Source organism: Saccostrea echinata, unplaced genomic scaffold, assembly GCF_033153115.1.
Source record: "Saccostrea echinata isolate AGI-Se365-2 ecotype Australia unplaced genomic scaffold, CSIRO_AGI_Sech_v1 ptg000054l, whole genome shotgun sequence".
Taxonomy (NCBI): domain Eukaryota; kingdom Metazoa; phylum Mollusca; class Bivalvia; order Ostreida; family Ostreidae; genus Saccostrea; species Saccostrea echinata.
This window is the reverse complement of record NW_026889803.1, coordinates 67,667,301-67,690,199: the sequence shown is the minus strand read 5'-3', so window position 1 is coordinate 67,690,199 and position 22,899 is coordinate 67,667,301. Positions and strand designations below refer to the sequence as shown.

At 32.7% G+C, this 22,899-nt stretch overlaps 2 long non-coding RNA genes across 2 annotated transcripts in view; both read right to left on the bottom strand.

Annotated features, from left to right (window-relative positions):
* Positions 1-424: 424 nt before the first annotated feature.
* Positions 425-22,899, bottom strand: part of LOC133205865 (uncharacterized) — a 63,500-nt gene continuing 41,025 nt past the window's right edge. The window contains exon 2 of the long non-coding RNA XR_009723673.1: positions 425-477. This is a non-coding gene — a long non-coding RNA (uncharacterized LOC133205865). The remainder of the gene's footprint in view (positions 478-22,899) is intronic.
* On the bottom strand, positions 13,679-17,212 carry LOC133172395 (uncharacterized). The gene is made up of 3 exons (XR_009718938.1): positions 17,137-17,212; positions 14,017-14,359; positions 13,679-13,824 (listed from the first exon to the last, which is right to left on the bottom strand). It is a non-coding gene; the product is annotated as an uncharacterized LOC133172395 (long non-coding RNA).

Sequence of the window (22,899 nt, the reverse complement as noted above, 5' to 3'; positions counted from 1 at the left end):
GTCATCACGTTTATCATAAAGCTTGGTTGTTAGATTACCATTAACGTCTTTTTCAAGTAAAATATCCAAATATGAAACAGATGTGTCAGACTCTGTGATATCTTTTATCTCAAGCTCACTGGGATATATCGTATCGACGTAAGAGTGGAAATAACCATTGTTAATTGACAATACATCGTTGATATATCTAACTGTCGAGTTGAAGGCCACACCAAGTGTTTTCTTCTTTTCATGTATAAGATTTTGGACAAATTCTGCTTCATATGAATACAAAAAAGATCTGCTAATAACGGGGCTTTAATTAACTTTATTACACAAAAATGATGATTCTATACATTAAGAAAAAGAGCTCATCCCTGTCTTTCATTTGATAATTATCATTCTTGTCGTCAATTCTGGAATATGCTTTATGACATTCTGTTTCTAAAAAGGTGTAAGATGAGGTAAAGTATATGGTCTTTTCTCCACTCTTGTTCCCTGTTAAAACAATGAAATTTCTAATCAGAGAAAGAAAATGTTAAGGCATGATATTATTTTTTTTAATTGTAGTTCTGACCATTAAGATAACCTACAACATATATGTAAAATGAGTTATAATTCATCTGTCTTTTAAAAAAATGGAAATCATTTGAAGTTTAAAGACGGTTAAAGCTTTTCAGATCTCTTTTTGGAAAAATGCGATTAAGGAATTTAAAAAATGCACCAGAAGGAATTTTCAGAATCAGGGCTGATGAATAATGTATACAGGATTGTGTTCGCCCCTAGTTATTTTCGCTCTTTTACACTTGCAAACAATTTTACCCTGTTTCTGATTCGCCCAGAGAAAATTCTGTCTTCTCTGAGTTCGCCGATATTCAAAGAACTGCCAACGATGGTATTGTTCTCCCGCCTACCTCCAAGTCAATTTTCAAAAGATAACACATTTAAATGATTTTTCGTATCTATATAGATATTTATATAAATTTTCATAAAACATTACTGTTTTGGGAAAACAAAGAGAGATAACTCTATAATTTTGGTGAAACTTGAGTTTTTCACTATAGAAATCAACGGAAAACGAAAAATATTTTTAAAACATCTCCCCCCCCCCCCCCCCCGTGAAACAAAAATTTCTTTTACAGGTAATATGGACTGTCATTTCGCAAATTCATACTAAACTTTTTTGTGTTTCATTGGGGGACATATGGTTACAGACAAAAAACTACAAAAATGCTTATTTTTTCACCAATTTCAAAGGGGTTTACAACTAAAATATTGTATTTTATTGATAAAATATGTTTAATTTTATGTGTAAAACATAAGAAAAGATTCAAGTATTATTTATTCATATCCAAGAATATTTTGAAATGTGGTGATGCTTTAAAGCCCGATTTCAATGAAAAATAACGTTTATCTCCCTTATTCAAAGAGCTGGAATTAGGGGTAATTAACTATTTAACACTGGTATTAAAATTATCAGTCAATTACCATTGAACTGTTCTTTGTATTCAACAAATATTTTACGGCCAAATTGCCATTAGTATTGAATTAAATGGGTGTAAAATATAGGCGGGAATCTCGAGTTAGCGTGCGTAGTTCTTCGCTCACTTGCGGAAGGGGGCAATGAAACGGACAAATATTTCCCGTATACAGTATTATGCCTTACAGTCACAATGTTCCTTCAGACAGATTGTTTAGATATCTTCGGTAGGATAGACACAGTATCATGCCAGCAGGAACTTCTGTTTAGTTGCCTTAAATAGTTGGAGTTTCTAAATCATGGGTTTCCGATGATAAAAATGTAAATTTAAAGGGAGATAACCTTGAAACTGACACATTACTTGTGATTAATCGTTTTTGTTTCATCCATAATCTATAAATTGAGATTTAAAAATGTCGCTACTGAAATTATTATCAACAAAATTGTCACACGCGTGGCGCAGTGGCTAGAGCATTTGTTTTAGATTCGAGGAGTAAGGAGTTGATCCTAACGCCGGTGGTTCCAATCCCACGGCGAGACGTGGAGAGCGGTACTACGGATGAGACTGTATAAACCGAGATCCCATGTTGCAGTAGGTATTTGCACGAAAAGGATCTCCCACTGCTTAATGGCCCTGAGTGCCGAGTAAAGGTCTAATTTTGCAGCTCTCCATCGGAAAGTGGTGGGTCTCTATATGAGTGAAATTCTCCAGATTAACAAACAAAAATCAACAAAGCAAATTTGAAAAAAAAACAGACGAAAAAATTACCGTTTTAAAACAGATTTTGGATGGTGTAAAGATGGAAGCATCTTTAATTCCCATTGTCGTTTTGTAGAAAATCCACATATATTGGCCATCTACGAAAAAAATGTCATATGATTATTATTTAGTACCTGCTTATAGAAAAATTCAAAAGAGTTAACCGTGCTTTCTTCCTTTTTTTTAAATTGTCTAAAAATTCAGATAAAAGTTTAAAGCATCATTCACTAAATGCGCCATTTTCTTTTTTCTATGCATTTGTTTAATTGACATTCTTCCCCAGCTTAGGAATACAAAATGTAAGATTTAAAAAAAAAAAAAACTTCCCGTGACCAAAATGTACCTTATGACTAAAACCCATTAGATAGAGTTAACATGCTATAAGATACACTATAGCATAACAGAATATTTACCAGGTTGGGGGATCTCAAAGGTGGCTTGAACATATTCTACTAGAGTACAGTTTGGTCCCACGGAGAGGAGTTTTGTCCAACTGCCAACCATGAACATGTACGTATCCACTTTAATTGTGTTAGGTGAAACACCCACAAATGATTGCCTGACTAATTTGGCTCTAGCTGAAATGTATAAGATAAGGCCATTAAAAGTTATTGCAATTTTGTTATTTTATAATAATGTCAAAATTGTTACCTTCGCTCATAATGATATATACTTCATTAGATTTCATACCAATCTTACAAGAAAAGTGTCTAAAAACTTCAAGTTAAACAATGAATGTGATTTGTTATGGAAAATTATTGAAGACAAAATCTTAGAATATTTTAAATTAGTATTAAGATACATTTTTCTCCTCATTAGAAAAAGATATGCCAAACAGGATCAACCTTGACAATGTATTCTTTTATCTAATTATCTAATTTGAATTCTATAGCTAGGTCATCAATGATATTGCAAGAATCTTTAAAACTCACAAGTTCTGGGAAATTTTCGAATAATTTTCCAAAGGTTTATGATTTCCTATTATTTACGAAGCGCCCGACACTTTGACAGGACTAAATCTCTCTGAGAGATCATATATACATTTACTCGAACTGACCACGATAGGAATGATTGTTTTAATTAATAAATACATTTATTAGTTTCTGATTTAAGATTTGTTGCTCTAACCGATTTCTCTCTTCTTTATATGCGTTTAACTTCTCTTTACAAACAATATAGTTTCTAGCTGAAAAAAGGTGAATTTCATGGCGATTCAAAGTTACACTTAATTTGTTCTACATGTAATATTTTCATTAGAATACTTTTTTAGTTTAAAACTTACAGCTGCAAAATCATCTATTCGGTCGTACTCGTCTTCCTTGGATTCAGTCACGACATGTGTTTCTGTTCTCCGAGACTTAGCATCATATGAATACATCTAAAGAAACGTACAAAACGTAAACAATATATTATTATAAACCATGGTTCACAGACCATGTGCAAATATAAAAAAAAGACCTAACCAGATAAATACAGGTACAGAAAAAATATGTACAAACTTGTACAGAACATTAAATATATTCATTTAAAGTACATAAATTAAATGTAAACATTCACAATACCTAAGCCAGCACTGTGAACGAAAACGTCGGATGAATACATTGTAAAATGGCTTTCCTCGGTCGTTTTCCTCAACTTTTCACCTTAAACTCTCAATAGAGATTGTTCTATCTGACGTATCCGTATACGTATCCGTATCCGCATACGTATCGAGGTATGAGAGGCATCTCGATCCCGATGATTTAACCGTTGGGTAACATTTCCATCGTTTCTTGTTTGATTTTATCCTCATTCATTGGAAAATAATATTTCTGATGAAACGTATCAAGTTGCTGTTCACACCTATCATTTTATGGAAGGATTTTTAAAAAATAAAATTAGTAAAAAATATATGTATATTTTTATTAAATTGTTTAAAAATAAAAAAGGTTCAAAAAGGGACTCATCCCCCTTCTCTCTCTCTCTCTCTCTCTCTCTCTCAATATCAGGATGTATAATTGTTTCATTCTCGAAGTAACCTTTACCAGTACAAGACATATTCCCCATAATGCATACAGTCAACGCTCGTTATCTCAAACTTGATTGGACCAATTCAAACTTCGATATATCCAAGGATTTGGGTTAACAAAGTTTAACTGTACGAGGTGTCAGAGGTCAAACATTCTAGATGAGTATAAGTTTGTCTACATCAAGCAGACACTTAAAATTGATTAACAAAGGGGAGAAGGGGGAAGCTGGGCCGAGGCAGGGAGAAACCAAAAAATGACAAGTCACCTTAGCAAAACTTTGACAATAAAAAGGTGTAGAAATTAATCAAACTCTTAAAAAACCTATTTCTGGGTATGTGTGTGTGTGTGGGGGGGGGGGGGAGGGGGCAAGGATATTGAATTTCTCTTTTCCACAAAAATAATTACGGATACATTAACTGTGAAAGATTAATTTGACCATACTGCATACTCTGTGAGTGTGTGTGTGTGTGTGTGGGGGGGGGGGGGCACTTAAGATTTCCATCCTCACTTTCTCATTTTCTTTTTTATCATTATCAACATTCTGTATATCATTTGATTATATTTGATGGACATAGTTCTGCAGAAAAGCTTTGGAAAGCTGGCACTTCTGGGGTGGTTTGAAGACTCTAAATTCCCTAAATTGTTAGGTGATAGCCGTATCCGAAATCCCAGAGTGCTTGAGAAAGGACTACCATTTCCGAAAGTGATGCAATTACACGCATTTTTTGTCGGGGATGAATTAACAATTGTCGATAAAAGGAGATAAACGGAGAAAAATTTTTTATGTCTTATACATTACTTTATTTAAATATTGACTAAAGTTTACTTAATGATTTATTTATTGAAATTAAGATGACTGTAACTCTTTGTGTACAAGCGGGATCAAAACTCTGAAAAAATGCTGATATTTTATCAATTAAATGTTTTGTATAAATTTTATCCTTTATTCTGTGTTTTTTATTTCTCTGCTACGTTGAAGCAGCCTCTTCTCTTCAATTCTATAAACTGCGTGTTGAATTGACTCACACTCGTCCCGATCTGGGCCAAAATGCATAAATAAATAAATAAAAATAAAAAAATAAATAAATAAAAATCAGCTGGATGGACAAGGTAGCATAGAAGAAATAGATAAATCTATTGTTTTGGCATTTTTTAGCCTAATGTTTCTTTTCTTTCTTATAAAAAGAGAGTTAAGATAATGAATACCCTATTCTGAAACAGTTTCTATATCAAACCATGAATTATAATACACATGTACGACAAGAGAACTAAAAGGAAAAATCAAATTTAACAATTGTATTTTCATTTCATTACCTATTTTTGTCGCCATGAAGTCTTTTCAAGTTAATACTGCTGAAAGGACAAAATATAAAGCAAAATCAAGCCGTATGAGAATAGGCACGAAAGTAGCAATTTCAACTGGGAACAGGAGACATACAGGTATATAGTTCATTGAAAAAAAGAATGAAGAAAGTCAACAGACGCTATGAAAGTTTGTGTGTGTTCCGGGGGGGAGGGGGGGGGAACTGGCATTTTTAAGCATATACTGGTAAGGGTCTGGAAGCGAATTATCTTTAGAAAACGGCTACACGGTTTTATTGATTGTGTGGATATCAATGTCTTTTGCATTTTAGTGTATGTGAGTGGGGGGGGGGGGTGTTGTTAACTTTTATGCCATCTAATGTAAATTACAGAATCAATCAATAAAATGTTCTGATGTTAAGAGGGAGAGAGGGGGATCCCGACAAATGTTTTTAAACGAAATTGCAATTAAAGTTTTAAACAATATAATGAAAACAAATACAAATTTATTGAATATCATTATCTAAAAAACTTTCCAGCAAAATTACAGACTTTTACAGCAGCTTAATACATTTTTATCAGAAAAAATACCATATGCTATTTTTAAATGAATGGGGCTTTAAAACCAAATAAATAACGATGGAAATTATAGTAAATAGTTTAGACATCGGGATCGAGATGCCTCTCTCACCTCGATACGTATACGGGTACGTATGCTTATACGGATACGTGAGAAAGAACAATCTCTAATATAAACTCTACAATTTTATTCTGTATTAGCTTACCAATGTCTAAATCTTTTACCCTGGGAACCTGAGAGAGAGGAGAAAGTCATTTACAAGCATAACAGTGATAATTAATCATGCAGCAATCGTCAAAATGTTCCTGACAGTCCAGATATATATAAAAGCAAATGCTTCCTTATCAATAAATGAAGCCGGGAAAATCTAATGGACATTTAAAAAAAAATACAGAGGAGTGCGGACTTTGGACTTTAAATGAGGGAGTTATCTCAGTGTAGGATTAATTAATCCGCTTTTTAGCTGAACATTGAAATATTTGAACAATAAAGAGTGAATCTCTCGATGGAAATAAATATCGTGGCTGTACAATTTATGTTCATACTTTTCTGATATAAATATACAAGTATGAATGCAGAAAACTGAATCTACTTTAATGTTTCAGACTCGTAAGTATCAGAAATCTAACAGAAAGTCCAAAGAAATTAAATAAGCATTTTAGTTGTTAAACAATTTATGGATCCAGAATTTCTCTAAGCAAAAGAAAAAAATGCACCTTTACGGCTTCTTTCGTTTTTTTTTTGTTTTTTTTTTGAGAATATTACCTCTTTTTACAAGATTTTGAAATGCGCTTTTTAAACGGCAAGATTTTGTTCATCATTCTTTTAGGTAGTAACAAAAGCCTCCTTTTAAAGACGAAATTGTTATTTTTATTTCATACTCTAAATTTTATGGGTTAAAAAACATTTTTGAAAAAATTATTTGATTTTTTTTTAATTGAAATATTTCTGATGTTTTTAATTTTAATGGCATTTCGGGAAAAAAACTAGAAATTTAAACCTCACAGTTTTATAAATTTCTTTATGTCCCCAGGAAGTTGATGCAGATTATCGAATATAGCGTCGTGAAATTTGACCCAGGAAGGAGCATGTACATGTAGTACGAAAGCCCAGAAGGCTCATTCAAGATTCGAGTTTCGAAATACGAGATTCGAAATTCCAGATTCGAGTTTCGAGATTCAAGATCCAAACTAACCAATCAAAAGGCGGATTCAATATTTGATTACCCCCCTTTATTAAGTTTTTACTATTAAGAAATCACTGAATATATTTATAACAAATGGGTCATTTGCTTAAATAATAATGCAAGAAAAAATATTATATGTATCAAAACAAAATAAAAATGAATTTTGGGTAACGTTTTGAAAAATATATATAAAATCTTATTTTCCTCATTAAACAAAACAATAGATACACATCTAGAATATTACATGGTCTTATCGTTGAAGTGCTAAATTTTATTTAATAATGATAATAATGAGGGAGAAAATTATTATTGATATGAAATACTAAGGATCGTCTTTACGCTGCACAGTAATTTAATTAAGGATACATTTCATTACATATAAGGGTGCATTTGTGCAGTTAGACTGATTTACTATTTGATATGGAATAAAATAAATTCCAGTCTGTATTGTATATATAATTTTTAAATAATTCAAGTATTCAAAGCCTTAGACCAAGATAAGTAATTCAAAACTTAATTTTTATGTATTTCTCCTATTGGGAAACAGTGATGTATATTCCCTTCTGCTAATGTGTAGGCTAATGTGAAGTCACAGATTTCACCTAAAGCGCATCATTGCCGAATTGCAGAATGGCAAGGAAGGAGTCGCCCCCTCTCAATAGAGGGGGGGGGGGGTTGGACCACTTTCTGCGATCTTGGAGACATCTACCATTGTCATTTTTCCAGTGAATATAATTATAAATCATTTAAAAATATTTTTATGATACAGAAATTCAAATCTTCATGACCACTCTTAATAAAATTGAGAAATTTTAAAATCCTTACACAGTGCTTGGAAATTATGGAAACATTTTTACTGAATAATCGAAACATAATTTTTAAAATGTTTTATGTTTGACTTCCTTCTAACCCAAACATATTTCCTAATTTCTATTCCTTGTCCTAATCGTAGACTCCTGTTGCTGTCATTTTTAATAGTCTGATATGGACTTCAAAGTAACATTTCAATTTTAGATTTAACCAGCTATAAAAATCAAAAGTTTTGTATACTGTAAAAATATACTTTATTGCATTTGATGAAAAAATATTCTCGTAACTGGCAAATAAACAAGATTTATGATCAACTTCCCCCCATTTTTCAACCAAATACATGTATAAATAAATAGTTTTTTTTACATCAAGAAAATGTTGTGTAGGCTAAACCATTGGGAAAGCGAACGCGATTTTTCTTTATCACTACTACGATGTCTTTCAAGATTTCCTGTGCACACTAAAAAGGCATACATGAACTAATTAAGTAATTTTAATACGTACTCCTTTAGGCTATACGATTTTTTTTAGGTCCTAAAGGTGTATAGGGGGTCCATTGTTTTGATAAATTAATTAATTTTCGTATCATTGTTACTGTATTGATTGATTATGTATCTTGCAAGACCAGAGCGGTTTCCTTATAAATAATTATCGATTATATTATTATTTTGCCCATGCATCGCAAGATTGAGACTGAAAGTTGATAACCGAACATTTGTCTACCGTTGTAATAAAATAAACAACATAGCCATAGGACCCTAGCTGGGCACGTATCTCTCCCTCCCCCCTCCCCCCTCCATTCCACATATATTTTTACCGATATAATATACTATAGAAAACCTAGCAACTTTATGCTGGTGTCCTTTCAAAAATAATGTCTAATAACCGTGATAACCACCTGTTGTTGTTTTTTTTTTTTTTTTTTGGGGGGGGGGGGGCTTAACAGTGATTTTTTATCATTTCCTACGGGCCTGAACAAAGAGAAATCATCTTTATTAAGCATGTGTATTTCATCCATCCACACTTAAGGGGCTGTCTCCTGGTTTCACAAACTTGGTCACTGGTCGGTTTCTAATACCTTGTCACAAACTATATCCTCTTTGAAACCCGTATTGGTCACTGGTCACTTTCTAATACCTTGTCACAAACTATATCTACTTTGAAACTCGTATTACTATTTATTATTAATCGCTAGTCATTTGTTTAATTGCACACTAATAATTATTATCGACTACAATATGCCCCCCCCCCCCCCTTGCTCTTTGAATCCGATTAACAATATTTATTATTATGACATCAAACCTGTAAACAAAGTAGATAATAAGATGTTGATATTCTTGATATAAATCTATTTTAATATTTAAGAAGTTATGATATGAATTTAAGCATATTTTTCAGACCAAAAACCCAATATTTTTTTTTAATTTCGTTCTGATATATATAACGCTCTTTCTTGCATTGTAATATAATCAAATGACCTCTTCGGTATATTCAACGATTTCTTGAATGTCAAAACTTAGCAAAGGGGAGTAATTGAATCTTAAACCGCCTTTTGATTGGTTAGTTTGGATCTTGAATCTCGAAACTCGAATTTCGAATTTCGTATTCGAAACTCGAATCTCGAATGAGCCTTCTGGGCTTTCGTATACATGATATGATCTGATTATTCTTTTTTTATTATTAATTGGTCCAGATTTCTTCTTCAAGCGATAGTTGTTACATTTTAAATTTTAAATTCAAGAAGAATGCGTTGCTTTAGATTGATATATGTGGCCACTTAAAAGATACAGATACACAACAATGATCCTTGCTGACACTGAATATTGATGCCTTTTTTCCCAGCGTAAAATTCTCAACAAATCAGTAAGAAAGCAAAGAAAATCTTGAAAGCAAATAGAGTTTTAACAACATAGATAAAAAATTAAGTGTTCCATTGAGTGAATAATTGTATGTTGTTTTACGTCCCATTCGCGAATTTTTCGCTCATAATTGAGACGTCACCATGTATCAGTGAAGGGCTTGTCTTGTTGATAGAGTAGGTGGTCTTGATTGTCTGTAATAGTTGTATATTAAGCTTTGTGATTCTAAGTATCCGAATGGCTAACCGTAGATAAAATTTTTGTGGCATAAAAGCCATACGTGTTATGTCAATCGATTAGCTTCCATTCATTAAAACTTTCCAAAATATTTTATTTTCTCGAAACATAGATCATTAACAAATAGCCAATATGAAGCAATGGGAATTGAGGAATAGATATACGATATGAAGGCAAAACTCGGAGATTTAATGAATGAATCTACACGTATTTTCATATTAATAATTCTCTACATTAATGACAAACAGAAAAATTCAACAGAAAATTGATTTTCATTGATTGTTTTTTTCCTTCTCTAAATATAAACTCTTAATCACTATTTCTTTATACAAAATTAACTACAGTTTGAAAATATGCCATTAAATTAACTGAATGGTGACTAAATGGAACCTTCAGTAGACTGAATGGCGCAGTTCCATCCGGTACACTTACCATTGTTCTAAATCTTTTATCGTTGAGACTTGATAAAGACTCTAATGTGTCGAGGTAGGTCTGAAACTGAAGGGGTGGACAACACTGGGGGACAGTCCCGGGGATAAGAGAGACGGATAGACCGGCGAACAGGAGGGAGGCAATGGCAGCCATTTTAGAAGTGGTTTCTTATCGTGTAGTAACCGTCAAATGCTCCTGTGTCTCCAAATATCTAATCCCTAAAGCTCTGAAGATACAGAAAAAATAATTCCGGGCTACAAACTCAGGTGTATGATTTTCCTTTTTATACACATACAAATGTTTCTTTATCGATAATAAAACCGAAGAAAGATGTAATACCAAAACAGTAGAAAGGTGTATTACCAGGGAAAAAGGTCAATTTTGATTGGATAAAGTTCCATTATTCCTACAGGAATTCCTGAAGTCTCATTTATTTTCTTAAATAAACAAATTTTTGAATTCATTTATTTTCACACACCCCTCCCGATGTTTTGATCATTACATTGTACAGTGTTTAAATAAGTACTAGTATTGCTGCAAATTTTTACCTAGTTTAACATCAGTAAGTTTTCAGCTTTATAATATACTTTTGAAATACCTTTGAAAATTTTTAGCTATTTGACAAACAGCACTTCATTTCTTCATTTCAAATATTTATGTATTGTCTAACGTTTAGCGTCAGACAGTACTTCAGCTGTGGATCATGATATTAGAAATATGGCGTTCCCATGGCGTCTTATAAAATTTCAACACTTTTAAGCTATATACATGTCACTCCTTTCAGTCTGCATATTCAAATGAGAACTTTTAATACGATATGACATGCCATGTTTTTGACGCAATAACGAACATCATTTTGTTTGTCATCAGAGTGAGGGAAAAGCGATAGATTTATCTCCAAGAGTAAAATAAAGGATCGTTAAAAGTTACTAGTTTTCAAAACGAAACGAAATAGTAAGATATCAGAAGGAGCTTTGGACTAAACCAAAATACAGTGCGTGCTGTAACAAAGAGTTATCAGGAAAGGGGTTTGGTGGAGAACAAGCCCAAACCTCAGGAAAATAAACTGAGAACAGACTTTAGTTAAAATATCAAATACATATAGCATCTGAAATAATTTAAACCCTTACAATAATAATAATTTTTATACCCTTATCACCTGTATATGAGGTTTATGTCTCTCAGTTGATTAGATACGCAAGAGCATGCTCTACATACGAACAGTTTCTAAAACGAGGCAAGCTATTGACAAACAAGTTAATGAAACAAGAACATCAATAATCTCGTTTTAAGTCATCATTTCGCAAGTTTTATGGTCGATACAATGACCTTGTCAGCAAATAATATCTATCATTAAGTCAAATGCTGACTGACGTTTTTCATACTAATTGTTAGGCCATTATTTGGCACTGAATTGTCGACGGATTTTTCCGTTATTTTCCGACCATGACATGGAGTACACGGGCAGTGTGACCGATCGGCAGGGGTTGCTCACTCCTCTGAGGCACCTGATGCTGCCTCTGATGTTTTAGAGGTCCGTGTTTGCTTTGCTCCTGAGTTGTATTGGTTGAATGGACTTTTGAGCTTGAATACTGTTGGATATCTTTCTCCATATCTCAGCACAAAAAAGTTTGAAATATATGTGAAAAAACGTGCCCTGTGATCAAAATCATTTGTATATTTTACTTGTATCAACAGATTTTGGATTATATCATTATTTGTAGAGATAAGAGATAATCAATAACCTATTTATTTTTTCAGAGAGAGAGAGAGAGAGAGAGAGAGAGAGAGAGATCACAAGTTTGTACTATTATTTATATTTTAAATCTTACATTCATGTGCATACATGATGCATCAAATAACTGCATATTTAGATTTTACATTTCTTTATTAGAAATAATTAAAAGGAAATATGAACAGTTGTATCATTTCCTATCTGTTGAAAATAAAGTATAGAATAGGGAATGTGAATAAGGCAACTTTGTCTTACGCGAAGGTACTCGAAATTAAAGTTGGTAGGTGAACAGGCTTCAGGATCAGGGCAAACAGATGGTCCAAGAGGCAGAAGACTGGAAAATATCATTACACTTTTCTAAGGATGATAAGCATCCATGATTGAGACTGTGTGCATTGTTTGAAATGATTGTTTTTGCAAAATGAATGATTACTTTATTTAGGTAGGATTATTTGCATTTCCAAATGCTTCTTCCTACTTACCATCAATGATATCAAAATAAGGATATGTAATTGAACTTAAAGCTTAATAAATTACAGAGTAAATATTGATAGTAAATTAAAGTGCTGAAGATTTAAAGTATCACAATGATTCAAAAGAGCATGGTTAATTATAAAGAAAAAGTAGAAAAACCAAGGTTCATAGTGTATATATATATACTCCATTGAACTAATGTTTGACAGGGAAATCTTTGTTTTTATGTTTACAGACCATTTGCATGATCTATTGCTATATGTATATTTTTAATCTTTCATATACATTGTATAAAGTGTGCGCGTACAGCGTTTGCTGCGCTTGATACTTCATCCAATAACTGCTTTTCATCAATCAATAGGAGAAAATAAAAAGGATTGATTGATTGATTGTATATTGTTTAACGTCCCATTCGAGAATTTTTCTCTTATATAGAAATCACCGTTTACCGGTGAAGGGCTTCAAATTTAGACCTATACTCGACACTCAGGGACATTGAGCAGTGAGGGTTCTTTATCATGCCAACGCCTACCGTGACACGGGACCTCGGTTTATAAGGTTTCATCCGAAAGACCCGTGACTATCACTTCTAATGCCGGGCGCTTGGCGAAGGAACAGTCACTACCTATGATTACGTCTTAGGTCTTGACGCGGCGCGGCGAACGAGAATCGAACCCGGGCCTCCTGATCACGAAGCGAACGCCCTACCACTAGGCTACCGTGACCGGTAGAAAACAAGAAAGACAAAAATAAATAAATAAATGAATAAAAACATAGGACAAACAATTTTATTACCAAAGAATGATTATAAAGAAATTGGAAATATGCTATGAAAATTGATTGTGCTATGATTGATCAAGTGTATATGGTTTTAGATTAACTAGATTTATAAAAATTTTAAGGGAAAAAAGGATTTAGACCTCCAAGAAAATTAAAGATGTGATTTGGTTGGAAACGAGGTTTTCTGTCGATTTTTGTGACCTGCAAAGAAAAAGTATAATTATAGAAATTCTCAACTACTTCATTTATCAGGTACTGAGGAGAACGGATTTAATATAGTTGCTTTCTTCATAGATCTTAACTACTCTTAACACTATATATATATACCAATCAAAATATTTATATATTTTCATGCTTGCGAAAAATGTTTTCATGTAATCAATCAATACTAACATTTTTGAAGCACATTTTTGGTGGTATAAAGATAGACGGATCCTTGATTCCCATTGTCGTATTGTAATGGAGAAATAAAAGCTGTCCATCTGTAAAGAAAAAAAGAAATGTAGAATGTGGTGAATTGTAGGTTAAATTTGAAACAACTATTGTTTTATGTCATTGAAGGAAAGTTGTACAAGGTTGAGGAATATTGGACGAACATCCACCAATCTCAACAAAGGTACAATTCAATCCAACTCTTAGAATAACGTGTATTCATTCTGCGTCATCATATAGGTATCCAAGTTAATAATGTCGGGAGACACTCCCATAAATGCCCTCTGCACAAGTTTAGCTTCAGCTGAAAATACACAGTGATCAAATTTACCAATCCAGTACACGAATCTAAATGTGAACTGGGTAATAAATGGGTCCCTGGGAATACCAGAGGTGAAATTAGGTGCCTAAAAGGAGTAAGCATCCCCTGTCAACCGGTCACACCCGCCATTAGCCTTAAGTATTGATCAGCTAGACAGAGTATTCCGCAGTCAAATCCTATACAAAAGCAATGACTTCACAAATGGTATGAGACTTGTCAGAAAAAATACGAGCCAAGGATATGTAGTGCGTATTTCACGAGCAAGGTCATGATAACAACAGCTGAACTTGATTGTTGAAATCCTTGAATCCTGGCCGTATTCAAAGCATGTTCTTGCATATTGTAGGGATATCTTTTATTTTCTATCGTCATCTTCCCTTATTTATGTAGCAATGTACTATTCTCGCACATAGGGTGAAAAGCCAGATTTCCAAAATTTTGAAACCTGATGGAAACATATGGGGATCGTGACATCAGTTGTTTCCATATGGTTTCCATTTTACGGAAACCACTGTATGATTTTCACTTAGATTCCCGACATGGAAACAATAAACCTGTGGTTTCCCCCAAGACGGGAATCTTTGGAAACATGCATCAAAGGTTTCCTTCTATATTCCCGAATAGGAAACACTCAACATCTGGGGCCCGTTTTACAAAAGAACTTACGACTACGACCAACATTTAATTCTGCTTGTGACATTTTAATTTACGTTATATTGAAAATGGTTTTAATATTTAAAAAAATCAGTAAAATGTTTTTACGCTAGCAATTTTAAAAAGAATCATTAATTTTGAAGAATTTTACAATCAATTTAATTTTTTGGTCTTAGTCGTAAGTTCTTTTGTAAAACGGGCCCCTGGTTTCCACCATATATCCAAGATGGGGAAACTTTGGAAATATACATTTCTAACTTCCACCTATTTTCCATTTTAGAAAACGTGTACGTTGTGATTTATATTTATTTGCCCGATGATAGACATTTTGGAAACCTTTATCAAAATTTTGATTTGACTCTAATTTCCCCTTAATAAATTGTTAGTGTAATTCTGTACAATAAAATTGATTACGTGACAATAAACCCAAATTAAATGTAATTTAAAGTTCACATTTCACTCTCAGTAAAACTCGTACAGATACATGAACTGAAATATAGAAGTGTAACTTTTTATATAAATATCAATTGCACTGTAAACTGATAAGATAAAATTCAATCATTAAGCTGACCCTTGTGGTCGCGGGCACCTCTCTATCACGTGCCACAGGTGGCCTGGGGACACGTGTCACGAATACAACTGCTACTGTGTTTGTGTATGTTTTGTATATTCTATGTGATTTGAGATGTTTTTCTACCTAAGGGGAACAATTGGCTGTGCTCAAGCATGTACATACGCACAGTCTCCAAAAACTCGGTTTAAATTCAGGTGGCCATTGCTGGCCATCGATTAAAAACCCCAATTAAAAGCTTTATAGAAAGCAAGACAAAATAGTGATCAAATGACCTATTTTAAATTTAATTGTTAGATGTTCAATGAAAAGAAATAGAGTTAGGTTCCAATTTTTAGTACTGATTGAAGAAAAAAAAATCCTAACCTTTTAGAAATTAAAATTTTTTTCTATTGGTCTAGTATAAAACTAATGAATATTTTATTTTTAATTTTCATTGTACATGTACGAAAATCAAAATCATTTTTAAAATAAATTTATATGAATATTAAACATAATATGAAATAAATCTGCATTTGATGGTCTATGTGAATATAAAACATATGAAGATAAAGCCTCAATTAACGGTATTCCTTGTTTGACATCAATGTAAACTTCAAATATTGAAAACATAAAAAGAATGTATTAATTATCTAATTTTTTGACTGCGATCGATATTCTACAAATAACCACCAAATTACTAAGGTTTTGTGTGAAATTCGTAGGCCTCTGCAATATTTTTATCTTCCGATATACGCTTTTAAAGTGTATCACGAATATCTTATCATTCTATTTTAATACGAAAATAGAGCCGAATAATATTCATATACGTAAAAAAATGTGTGTTTCTAAATTTCGATTAAAAAAAAAACATAATAATTTTTGGTAATACCTGTGCATGGATAATATGTCTCCTAGTTTATTCCATACGCAAGAGCATTGTCTATATACGAACAATTTTAAAACGATGCAAGCTATTGACAAATAAGTCCATGATAAGGATATCAACAGTTTCATGTAAAGTCAACATTTCGCAAATTATATGGTTGATACAAGGACCTTGTCAACAATACAATATATCAAATATAGTCAAATGTTGACTGACGTTTTTCATACAAATTGTTAGGCTTTATTTTCTCACTGAATTGTTGAAAGATTTTTCCGTTTGCCCATTATGTCGAGGAGCACAAGGCGGGTGTGATTGGTCGACAAGGGTGCTTACTCCTTCCCGGCACCTGATCCCATGTCTTATGTTAATAGAGGTCTGAACTTCCTCTGCTCCCAATCTTTATTGTTTCAATGGACTTTTTAGCTTGAATTATGTTCGTTTTCTTCATATTTCACAACAAAAACAATGTAAAAACAATTAATGTTGCAGAGTAAACTATTAATTCTATATTGTAATTCTCATATGGGGCTTATTTTGTTTTATATTACCTGAATATTAAACAAATTACACACACACACACACACAGAGAGAGAGAGAGAGAGAGAGAGAGATTTAGAGAGAGAGAGAGATTTAGTTAAACCAGATTTCAGCGTATTATATATTGACCTGGAATACATATATTGTAAAAGGCACCGCTCTTAAATACTGTACAAGTATCCCGATTCCAGTTATATACTTTGCCCTGAAAAAGAAATTTATATATTTCAAGTATTCCAGCATATTTCAAGTTAAAGACTCCACCTTGTATTTCCTACAAATATACATCGACTATTGCTTCCAAACTTTTTAATTACAAGAAAACTTTACAGGGCCTGGATATCGAATATCTGAAGCATAATCCTCCATAGTGTTCATGTTCTTCTTCGCCCTATAACTATAGTCCTGCTGGACACGTTATTACTGGTGACGTAAATATAGTTAATAATGAGGACCTTAGATCACTAATCTTAAAAGGTCCTAAATTTAGGGAACCCAGATCCTTCAACTGGCGTCGGAATTTCATAAATATTATGGATTCTGTAGAGGACTACGCCAGGCGATGGACCAGACATGAAAAAGAAGACCTTGACACTTTGTCAGAATGGATTAAATGTATCAGATGTATGTTAAAATCGCGCATTAAAAGATTGAGAGGCAAAATGAAAACCATCTATCCTTCTGTATTCAATAATCCAGAAGTGAAAACAGATTTAGATAGATTACATGATCAGTACGTACTTGTCCCAGCTGACAAAGCAGGTAACAACATTGTCTTTGTTTGTAAGACTCATTATATTAAATGTATTTTAGAGGAACTTGGATTTAATTCTACAAGTGGTAATCCAACTTATACTCATAGTTCCCTTTCTAAGGAAGAAATTCTTCAAAATCATATGTCAGTTTTGAATATTTTTAATATTCCAAACAACCAAAATGAATTTGAATTACCATATTTATATTGGATTCCGAAACTTCATAAAAATCCTTACAAACATAGATACATAGCGGGTTCCAGTAAATGTTCAACCAAGCCTCTATCTTTACTCCTCACTAAGATATTAACAGTGGTGAAGGAGAAACTTCAAGAGTACTGTGCAACAATATATTCGAGAAGTGGTGTAAATCAGATGTGGATACTTAAAAATTCCAAGGAACTTTTGGAAAATTTGAAATCACAAGATTTTACCAAAATCAACAGCTTAAAAACTTACGACTTTTCAACTTTGTACACAACCATTCCCCACGATAAATTAAGGTCCAGGCTTTTTGATATCATTGACAGCTGCTTTTTCAATAAAAATGGAACTCGTAAATATACTTACCTTGTCATTGGTCATTTGCAAAATTATTTTGTTAAAAAACATTCTGATTGTTCACACAAGTACTCTGAAGTTGACATTAAAAAGATGCTTGAGTTTCTGATTGACAATATCTATGTGGTTTTTGGAGACCAGGTCTTCCAACAATCTATTGGAATTCCCATGGGAACCAATTGCGCCCCGTTATTAGCAGACCTTTTTTTGTATTCATATGAAGCAGAATTTGTCCAAAATCTTGTACGTGAAAAGAAGAAAACACTTGCCGTGGCCATCAACTCGACACTTAGATATATCGACGACGTGTCGTCAATTAACAATGGTTATTTCCATGTCGAAACGATATATCCCGATGAGCTTGAGATTTTACCATTTTTAGAGTCTGACATATCTGTTTCATATTTGGATATTTTACTTGAAAAAGACGTTAATGGTAATCTAACAACCAAGCATTATGATAAACGTGATGACTTTAACTTTTCAAACGTCAACTTCCCTTACTTATGCAGCAATATACCTTCATCACCTGCATACGGGGTTTATATCTCTCAGTTGACTCGATACGCAAGAGCATGCTCTACGCATATACAATTTCTAAAACGAGGTAAATAATTGACAAACAAGTTGATGAAACAAGAATATCAGCAGTCTCGTTCAAAGTCATCATTTAGTAAGTTCTATGGTCGATACAATGACCTTGTCAGCAAATACACTTTATCTTTGAGTCAAATGCTGACTGTCGTTTTTCATACTTATTGTTAGGCCATTAATTACACACTGAATTTTCGACGGATTTTTCCGTTATTTCCCGATCATGACAAGGAGCACACGGCAGGGGATGCTCACTCCTCCATGGCACCTGATCTTACCTCTAGTGTTTTGGAGGTCCATGTTTGCTCTGCACCTATTTTGTAATGTTTAATAGATTTTTGAGCTTGATTACTGTTCGTTATCTCCATGTATTTCATCTTATTTCAATATCCGGATAAGTTGATCGCACATGCCCATGTGAACCTTTGGTGGTACATTTTTTTTCATCAATATGGTTCCAAAGTTTAGGTATAGCAGAATGTATGAAGTTTTTTCCCCCTTTATAAACTTGCATCGAATACATGTACATTTTACATTTCTTTGTTGATGCACTTGTGGTCAGTGATTTTTCTGAGAACTTTCAAAATCGAAAAGTGATAATCAACTACATTTCCCCGATTATGACAAGGTGGACACGGTGGATGTGACCGGTCAATAGGGGATGCTTACTCTTCCATGGCACCTGATCCCACCTCTGATGTTTTTAGAGGTCCGTGTTTGCTCTGCTTTCGATTTGTATTGTGTCTAAATGGACTTTTGAGCTTGAATACTGTTCCATATTTCATCCAATAAATAAGAGAAGAAGGCTTCAAATCCTGAAACAAACATGATCTTATAATAATGACAGCAATGTACATTGTATATTTATTGATAATTGCATATACAAGAGATATACTGTATACAATATTCTTGTATATAATGATATATACATGTAGTCAAGTAAAGAAATACATATATGTATATTAAAGGAACAAAATTGATAATATCTATATACATATACATATACGTATAACGGGTATTTTCTGCGGTTGGAAATTTTTGCGATTTAACCCCTAAAAGGTTGCAAATTTATTTCTGCGTTTACAATTTCTGCGGTTGCACTATACCGCAAAAATTTATTTACGGAGAATGATCATGCACTAAACTTTATGAATTATCAAAACGCTGTCATGTTTACGTTTTATAAATTCATTAAGACATATTGATAAAAGGTGCATGAAAACTCGTATTAAGCTATTATGCTTAATTAAACTACTATCTTTTAATTAGTTTTTGTAAAAATATTTCGAGTACCAATTGAAATGAATTGATGCAGTGTCAGTCCACCCAAACAACAATACAAATCTTTATTCTAACAGACGTTTTATGCGATCTATTAAAATACTAGTGTTTAAATATATGTAGATAATGATAATAAATGCATCCAAGCCATATTCTAAAATACATTTCTAGTTAACTGCCATCAAAATTAATTTGGTGTTTATATTTTAAGCTAAAACAAACAGTTGCATAATGAAGTATCCCAAAGTTGACGGTTAACAATCACAGGTGTCATGTGCATTGAGGCGTAACTAATCCTGTCAGTCTTATGCATTGAGTTAAATTCACGAGACAATCGAGCCACATTGTGTATACAAGCAGTAATTATTGTCTCAATATAAAACACATGTTTAAAAAAGAAAAGCTACCATGTGTTGTTTGCAGCTATCGGAGTTTGGACTAATAATTGCGAAATAGGTACAAGTGAAGATGTTTTTGTATCAACTTATTTAATTGATATTATTTACAGCTAGGAAGGTTCTGATTCAATATGTTTTGGACAAATCCTGACATCTAAAATCTTCGAATTTCGATGACACCCGAATTTTCTCGCTAACGAGGATGTGGCCACTCATAAGTCTGCGGACGCATCGATTTTAAAACCTTGTGTTCCAAATAATTTTGCTGTGTCCAGTACGCAGGTTCTTACGTTAATGAGAACCCTGTCAGACATACGCACCACTTATCATAATTATCATAATTGCATGTACAAAATATCTGAATGAATATTGAAAAAAATATTTTGCGATTGTAATTTTTGCGGATTTATCCTATCCGCAAAATTCCGCAGAAATTGGACAACGGCAGAAAATACCCGGTATCTACAAACATATTTCATTTCCTCAATTAAATTTTACAAGGACACTAGCAAGAAATCTTATGATGTAAGGTTCTTAATTCGTCATAAGCCAATAAAATTGATTGTCATAACGTAGAGACTGAAAATTTTGACTAAAATGGGGATATACTAGAAGAAAATGAATTTAATACTAATCTCTAGGCTTGTGAAAGTAGAATAAGATATTTTACCATTTTTAAGCATATTCCTATCTTTTTCCCCATGTAATAATACAGAAGTTGGTAATATTTTTTAAAGTTTACTTAAAATTCTGGAAGTGACATGCCTAAAACATCACTAAATTTAATATTAGTCTGGTTAAGTATGAAGTTATTACAAGTATACCATGAAGTAAAACCATTATGGTGAAGTATTTTAGAATATTTATAAGCCTTAATAAAAAAGGCAAATTCGCCATCAAGATTCTCTAATCTATGCTAATTTAACAACAATGTGTATGCAATCATCCTTGCTCAGATCTTTTTTGCTGCTTTTATAGTGAGCAGTTAGCAAATTGTTGTAAAATTTAAAAAAAAGAAAGACTTTCTACCTCTACATTTAGGTTTTTTTTCGAATTTTATACACGTATTTGGATTTCTCTTAAATTTAGAAATTGATTACTGTATATGATGTACATTGATATAAAAAAAACCCCACTATTACTCGGAACGAAAAGGATAGTGGATTAAATAATGTGGCCAAAAAGATAGAAAGCAGCTTTTACTCGTCAAATAAATGTGAGAAAGTCTTTTTAAAAAGATTTATGACTCTGTTACAACAATCATTTTTTCATCGTCAGACCCAAATACTTGTACAGTTTAACACATTCGATGTTGTTATTATCCAGATTGAAAGGGATATTGATGTTAACCAGATGAATTGAAAACTATTACTTTTGTTTTCTATTTATTAATTTTGAGATACCAGTCTTTGCATTATGTACTGAGAATAGTAGTATTTTTTTTTTCTTTAAGACCCTCAGCAGTGGGTAAGAGATGTACCATGTCATCAGCATACGTGAGACAATGAATGTGTCAACGAGGCATTGTTTAATTTTATAAAACTTTCATAATTTGAAAGAGTATTTGAAAGCTGTATTGTAAAGATAAATCTTGAATAGATTCGGACTCATGTTATCTCCTTGTCTTACCTCATTGCAAGTATGAAAGTGACCAATTAATTTGTTACCAAGTTTTTTTTTTTTTAGATGAATAGCTTTTAGAATACATTTCTTTAAGAATTATGTAAAATCTACTATGAACTCTTTAATAGTTTAAGTTTCAAACCAGCATGGTTTATACTATACTTATGAAAATCAGCAAAGGAAGCACCTAGTTTTCCTTGACCTGCTTTGAAATGCTTCTCAATAATTGTTTTCAAGACAAATACATAATCTGAAGCTCTAGCTTGTTTTGCAAATCCTATTTGACATGGGTTGATTAAATAATTGCCTTGTAAATAGTTATCAAGTCTTGAATGAAGAAAATCATTGAAAAGTTTATAATGGAGCTATTATTGTAATTGCTATATTATTGTTGGGATTATTATTGTTGTTAAATTTGTGTACCGGAGTGGTGTAACCATCATACCGTGAAGAAGGATAATAGCCATGAAATAGACAAGCATTAAAATTTCATAATTAGACTGGTATCAGAAACATTTGGCCATGTTTAATCATTTCTTTACAGATTCTGACAGGACCGACTGCCTTACCTATTCTTTAGCTTTCTGATTGCTTTACTTATTTCATTCAAGATATCTTGTCAATTTATTAAATATGGGTGTTGATATTTCCTCAGCTTGTTTCAGATGGTCTTTTAAAAA